Below are 7757 nucleotides of genomic sequence, written 5' to 3' on the forward strand. Positions count from 1 at the left end.
TTTATTGCAACCTAAAATTGTGGCTTAAAGAGGATCATTTAATTTTTATAAAATGTCAAGTCTGCCTGGACTGATTGGCAAGTTTGGATAAAATAAAGCAGGATAAAACATCTGCTGGGACAAGAGACAAAATGACAAAAATGCAAACAAACTTCGCTGACAGCTGTAGCTCAGTTTATGTGGTATTTTGTCATTCAAACTGGCTAATTTCATTTGATTGTTTTGGTGTCCTTGGATTCTGCGCAAAGCAAATGTTCTTTAAAATACAGTTTTTTCATTGATATTCATAATTGTATCATCATTGTCAGAATATTTAGCATTAACATTACCCAGTAATTATTGTTTGCAAAAAATAAAAATGCAACATCATCACAGCAAAACAATGAACAATGATGGAGGACTTTGTGATTTTTTGTTGTTAATTACAGTTTAAGATGAAACCTATCTCATCTTGCCTTTCTGGTCCAAGCTGTGTAGTAGTCACCAACAAAATAAGAGGCCTGATAGATGATAGTCAAGCGATCATGTGGCTGCACAGTCACAGAGGCTGGATGTGTCAGCTGTTCACACTTAATCACATATTTCCAACTGCCAACAGCAGTAAAAGATCCAAAAACATGGTTTTCGTACGTGCTGTGAACTCCACAGATTTTATAAGCTGTATAATAACAGAGGCCAGTGCGTTTGCACAAAGTCAAACATATGAAAAATCATTGTTTTTAATTGGCGCCAATCATTGAGGCTGAGTGGAACATGTACATATGATATTTTGATTTTATAACTCATTCATATACAACACATCAATGAAATCAATGAAACAACAATTAAACAACAATCCAGAAACTGAACAGGTTAGTGTTCACGTTTCTCTGGGATAACTGGGCTGGCATTTTCTGCTTTATATAAGTGACACATTTAACAGGTTACTGTCAGTCAATTAAGAATTTATATCAGTCTACAAAAGTATTTGGGTCCCGTTAACAGATGCAAAAATAGAAAATATAGGCAAATAAAATAAGGAATACATCTTAATCGAACAAAGAGGGTCATCCACACACCTTCCAATAATACATCAGTTAATCATTTTGCTTCTCAAAATTATCCTGTCTTTTTTCAGGCTATTGCTTAAATTTAACTGTCCCTTTTACCTTGTCAATTTAGCATTAATTGCATAATTAATACAATCTCATTTTCTTACAGTAAAAGGATATATGTAGAGAGGGGTTTTTTTTCAATTTGTTAATTTATTATTTTATTTATTTATTTACTGCATATGAAGGGAAACTTCAAAGTCATTTAAGTCACATGGCTATTTAAGTGTTTTTGTACAGCTGTTCTTCTGTTTTCTGTCACTGTGCTTTCTCGGGCACAGAAGTAAACAGCAGAATCTTCAGCTGTCAGACTTGTGATCTCAAGATACTGTCTGCTGCTGGAGTCTTCTTCAGTGATGATGAAACGACTTTGAAAAGAACTGGCATAGCCAGGAGAATTATTCGAGAGTAGATGGTCTTTTCACCTCAGAGTGATCCTGCTCCAGTTTGACCTCACTCCAAACTCCAGTGAGAAAAAAATCATGTGATCATGAATAAAAAGAAAAGAATAATGAATATATCCTTCCTTAACTTTGAAAATAATTACACAATCAAGAATATAACACATATAACCGAGACAACTAAAATTTAAGTATTTGTATGATTGAAATGTTGTTCTGGAAGTAATTAGATGAGAGTTTATGGTAATGGTTTTATACAACCTACTAAAGATTTCCGTCTACAGGAGCCTTTTGGTATTCAAAACTCACTTACACAACTTATTCTCTATTCTTTATTTTCTTCTTATTTTAGGAAGGAGATAGAAGCATATGATGTTATGAACTAGCTGGTTTTCACTGTTACATTTCTATTGTTGCTTTTTCCTCGTTACTTTTTGCATTGTGTAACTCTTCCCTTCATAATTGAAAGGACTCTCTCTTTCTTCTCAAAATGAGTAATGTTTTTTCATTTCATCAAAATCACTGTGCCTTTTGTCTTTCACAGATGTAAACAGCAGAATCTTCTGCTGTCAGGCTCTTTACTTCAAGGTACTGTCTGCTGCTGGACTCTTCTTCAGTCATGATGAAACGACTTTGAAAAGAGCTGGAATAGTCAGCAGAGTTTGAGCCTGTGTTCATCCTACCAATCCACTCCAGAGCTCTCCGGCCTCTGTCGTATACAGTGCAAATAATAGCTTGTCAGGTCATAACCAGATATGATGAATGACATCTTCACTCTCTCGCCAGGTCTTTTCACCTCAGAGGGAGACTGCTCCAGTTTGATCTCACTCCAAACTCCTGCAAGAACAAAAAAAGAGTTTTAAATATGTAATGCCATTTCTTGGAGAAACTCTCTTGAATGTCAGACTTTTTTTTTTAAGTATCGAGGTAATGTAACAAACATATGTGCAGACTGTCAGTAAAGGTCCGTCAGTTTTCGTGTCATTTATTGATTTACATTGGGAGTAAAGTTGTTGTGTTTTATTGAAGGTGAGGAGGCAATAAAATAAAGAAATAAAGATATTCTGATTCTGAAATAAACATAAGCACGTAGCACTTCCTTGGGATCAATTAATACAATAAAAAAGAATAATGGCAGGATTTTGTACAGCTGCTTAACCAACTTCTATCACTGTGGCCTTCGGGCACAATAATAAACAGCAGAATCTTCAGTCTTCAGGCTGTTCATCTGCAGATACAGCTGCTCTCTGCTGTTGTCTCTGGAGATGGTAAACCGGCCTCTGAACTGACTGAGAGTAGTATGCTACTACCGCCATTACTGATATGAGCAATCCACTCCAGTCCTTTTCCAGGAGCCTGTCTGATCCAGAGCCATATCGTAGCTGCTGAATGAGATTCCAGATGTTGTACAGGTCAATCTGTGAGACTGCTCCAGGTTGTTTAACTGCTGGTTCAGATTCTGTCAGAGTCTGACCATTAACACCTATAAAAATAATGAGAAAATGAGATGACTGCATAACTTTAAAACATGTAACAGATTATTTTAGACCATCAAAAAAACAACTCTTAACCTGCCAAGCAGATAGTTAAAAACAGCAGTCCTGTCCTGCAGTCCATCATGTTGAGATGAGTCTGATTTCTGTCATCATCCCCGCGCTCAGATATGAAGACGCTCTCTGTGTTTTTGCATTGACTCCTCCTCTCAGACATTTGTGTCCAACATCTAAAGAGTGAAGAATAATTAAGGCTTTTTTAAATCGTGTTTATCTCAATTAACATTTTTGGCATTTCCCAAAATGTTTGCCTGACTTCACAGAGAGAAACAGAATCCTGTGATTAGCAAATATTCAAATATTCCGTTTATATTGGGATGAAAGGGTATAAAAGAAGTGTATATTCTTAATTTAAATAATTTATTGAGAAGATGTGATATGCTCAATAATATATTAATGAGTTAGGTTGTTTTTTTATTGTTTTTTCAACCGTTTTTCACAATATGTAAAAACATAACTTCGCACTTATATAACTTTACCTGGATCATATATCAGACAGTTTATCAAAGCAGTCTATGCCTTTAAACATAACATTTCTGTCATCCTTTTTCTCTTGGGATGTACCTGGGATATACTTTCTCCCGTTCTGTAATATTAGCTAGATACACACACACAACTAACAGACTACATCAGAAGTCTAATTGTAATGCTAAATACAGCACCATAAATGATGCACAAATTACATGTTTTTGTCTCTTACATTTATTTGTATTCTTTAAGTCTTAGTGATGAATATGCAATAGAATTTACTTTTATTTGTTAAATAAAATTATAAATTCATGAAACAAAAACATGTGAATTGTAAAAAAAAAAAAAAAAGAAACCATACTAATGGTCTCACCTGTCACCGACATGCTGGCTTTAGGCTTTAATCTGTGGACTTTTCCACTTAAAATTATTCAGTCTATTTATAGTTGGACACTCCAGTCTCATCACCACATCTTTAGACAGACGTCTGAAGGAGTGTTTAGAAGGATTCTAAACATAAACACTGGACATAACTGAGATTTTGAAAGGGAGATGGCCAGTTGAATTATGTGTTTGTTTGATCATTTGTTGGTTTGTATTGCTCTGTTTTTGTTTGTTTGTGTGTGTTTTTTAATGGATTAGCCTTTGTATACTTTGCAGAAGTCTATAGAAAAATGGTTTGAGTGCATAATATGAACATTTATGTTATAAAATACATATTGTGTTTTATTTGCTATAAGAAACTCATCTACATTTACCAGTGAACTGATCCTGAAACAATCTGTGGTCTTAGGGCTCCTCCTATGGTGGTGCAGAGTTTAGATAACCAAAGGCGCTTTTCTTCTTGATTTCTTGACTTCAGCTTGACTTCACCCACCTGAAATTAAAGCTGACAGGAAGATAATTTCTTCAACTGTCATTATGTGACCTTGACTGAAAACCTTTGAAAACTATTTATTTGATATCTGTTTAAACCATAAATGATTTGGTTCCATCCTGGTCACTGTGGTTGTCGGGCACAATAATAAACAGCAGAATCTTCAGTCTTTAGTCTGTTCATCTGCAGATACACCTGCTGTTTGCTGTTGTCTCTGGAGATAGTAACCGGCCTTGAACTGACTGAGAGTAGTGGATATAACCACTAGTCTCACTGATCCCAGCAACCCACGCCAGTCCTTTTCCAGGAGCCTGTCTGACCCAGTGCATCCAGTAGTCACTGAATGTGAATCCAGAACCTGTACAGGTCAGTTTGTGAGATTCTCCAGGTCTTTTAACTACTGGTTCAGATTGTGTCAGAGTCTGACCATCAACACCTGTTAAACAAGTAAAACAGTCACTTGCTGTAAACTGGTTAATTGTTTGAAGGCAAATATAACTCAGTATCAGTGAAACTGCCCAAGTGATAAAAAGCAGCAGTCCTCTCGTTATGTCCATCATGTCAAACTGAATTATGACCACACACTCTCGTCTTCCCTGCAGTCACATAAGTAGGTTTAAGACAGCCAGGTTTTGATTTGACTCCTCCTCACAGAAAGGAAAGAGCTGATGTAGATGTGACAATTATCCTCTTATAGTTCACATTTAGATTTTTCAATACATTTGATTTATTCATTAATTTAGTTCAGTTCACTTCAGTCATTGTATTGTTCCTACTGAAAAACCTGGTTCACAGACAGGCACACAAAAGTCATCCACAAAAAGAAGAAGAACAAAAACAACATCAAAACAACAAAACAATACAAATGTAGATCAAAAATTGTATTCACACACAGAATACAGAAAAATGCACAAAAATGCACAAAACACAAGATATTAATCAGTAAAAATTACTAAGATATACAAGTACAGGTATCACATGAAGCAATTTAAGAACACTATTCGACTGGGACCAGCTAAGTGTTTGGTCCTATTACACCTTACTTGTGAAAGCAAAAGCAATGATGGCCCTTCTTGGTCACTGCTTTCAGCCTGGCATCAAATTCATAATAATAATAATATAACAGAAAATAATTTGTTGATTTCTAATTCAAACGGTTCTTTATTTTCTTTCTTTCTTTCTTTCTTTCTTTCTTTCTTTATTTATATTCATCTCTAATTTAACAAGTAAACATTATGTTATTCCTGCTTTAACATACATAACATATAGAATCACTGGTTTACAGAAGCAAACTGAATAATTTAGCTGTATTTGTAGAAATGGTCGGTAACCCTCTGTTCATGTGTTTTCATGTGTGATGGACTTTAGAGCACAGTGGTGTAGTCATATTGTTTGTGAACAGGTTTTCATGCTGTTTTACTATTTAACTGTTTTGAGATTCTTCAAAGGAGCTGAGCAAATGTGATGTGATTACTGTCACCACTGCCCCATATAGACACAAAAACAGCATGTACAGTTTCACAGATTTCCTAAAACAACCAACATACACCAATAGCTCTATCCTCTGTTTCAATAGATACTGGTCAAATTTGACCTTTGAACAGGAAGACAGTTTTTGTTTTGTTTGTGTATTTTGAGTCATTATAGTAAAAATCATACAATTTCAGGCTAAAAGAATAACATTTAGGGTATTTTTTAACACTTTCATAATAACTAATGATGGATGTATTAAGGTTATATTTTCTTGATTGTCATCTTTTAGGATTAAACAATGTGTAACTAAGTGATGATCTACGTCCTTTGCAGACTTTACTAGGAATAAGAATTAAAGGGAAAAGTGCAATATTGTGAATGAAGCGACTGTAAAGTATTGCACTAAGTATTAGTACAATGACAATAAAGATATTCTGATTCTGAAATAAACATAAGCACGTAGCACTTCCTTGGGATCAACTAATACAATAAAAAAGAATAATGGCAGGATTTTGTACAGCTGCTCAGCCACTTCTGTTACTGTGGGTTTCGAGCACAATAATAAACAGCAGAATCTTCAGTCTTCAGGCTGTTCATCTGCAGATACAGCTGCTCTCTGCTGTTGTCTCTGGAGACAGTAAACCTGCCTCGACTGACTGTGAATAGTAATTGGTGCTACCACGCAGTATCAGCAGCAATCCACTCCAGTCCTTTTCCAGGAGCCTGTCTGATCCAGTGCATCCAGTAGCTGCTGAGTGTGAATCCAGAGGTTGTACAGGTCAATCTGTGAGACTGACCAGGTTGTTTAACTGCTGGTTCAGATTCTGTCAGAGTCTGACCATTAACACCTGCCCCAGTAAAGAGAAAATTAATAACAAACGCACAACTTAAAAAGGATGGCCCAAAATATAATTTTAGATTATACATCAACAAAGCTTTTCACCTGCCAAGCAGAGAGTTAAAAACAGCAGTCCTGTCTTACATGTCCATCATGTCAGGCTGTGAGTCCACTGTTGTCTGTCATCATCGCTACAGTCAGACATAAAGAGATAGAAGCTGTCAGTGCTTTGCATTGACTCCGCCTCCAGCTTTTCCCTATCTCACTGACAACGTGATCTAGGTCAGGAAAGGTGGGTCAGAAAATCGATAAAGTGAGCGTGTGCTAAGAATCGCAAAAACCTTACACTGCTCTCCTTGACAGTCTGGTTGTGCCCACCATCTTGAAACTACTAATCACAGTAGATGGAGTACAAAATGATTTCTTACTTTCTTACAACATGTTTGTTTTATGCAGGTCATATAAATAGGAACAGCTGGTTATCACTCAGGAAAGAACATTTACTGCCAGATTTACTGAAGCACAAAGCCTTCTTTAACACAAAAAATTTTCTGAGTTATAATAATAACATGTGGTACCAATTTTGTGACTAAAAGTTTTGCCCAGTCTTTTGCAGATAGCCTTGTGTTGTACATCCTACACTCTGCACTGTGCACTTCATTTAATGTAATTAATGTACAATCCTTAACATGTTTTGTGTGTGTGTCGTGTGTGTGTGTGTGATGTGTGTATATATTATATTTAAAAGTGCAATACTGTAATTTTCTGCTGCTCATTCCTGTGCAATATCCCATCTGCCTCCCGTCATATTTCTTTTCAAGATTTTCTTATTTAATCACTAGTGTACATATATTTATATTTATAGATACATATATATTTAGTCATCTTTTCTCTTTTACCATGTCTCTCTAATATTTTGCTCCTTACTATTTTTCTATTTTCTTTATTATTTTATTTATTGATGGGCCAGATGGATGGGCCCGTGGCTGGATTGGTAAAGGGCAGAGAGCTCCAGTCCGACTCAGACGCCAGCAAGGTGGAGGTGGAGTACTGGTT

The sequence above is a fragment of the Haplochromis burtoni genome, unplaced genomic scaffold, assembly GCF_018398535.1.
Source record: "Haplochromis burtoni strain Fernald_Lab_line unplaced genomic scaffold, NCSU_Asbu1 Contig_1238, whole genome shotgun sequence".
In the NCBI taxonomy this organism is placed as follows: domain Eukaryota; kingdom Metazoa; phylum Chordata; class Actinopteri; order Cichliformes; family Cichlidae; genus Haplochromis; species Haplochromis burtoni.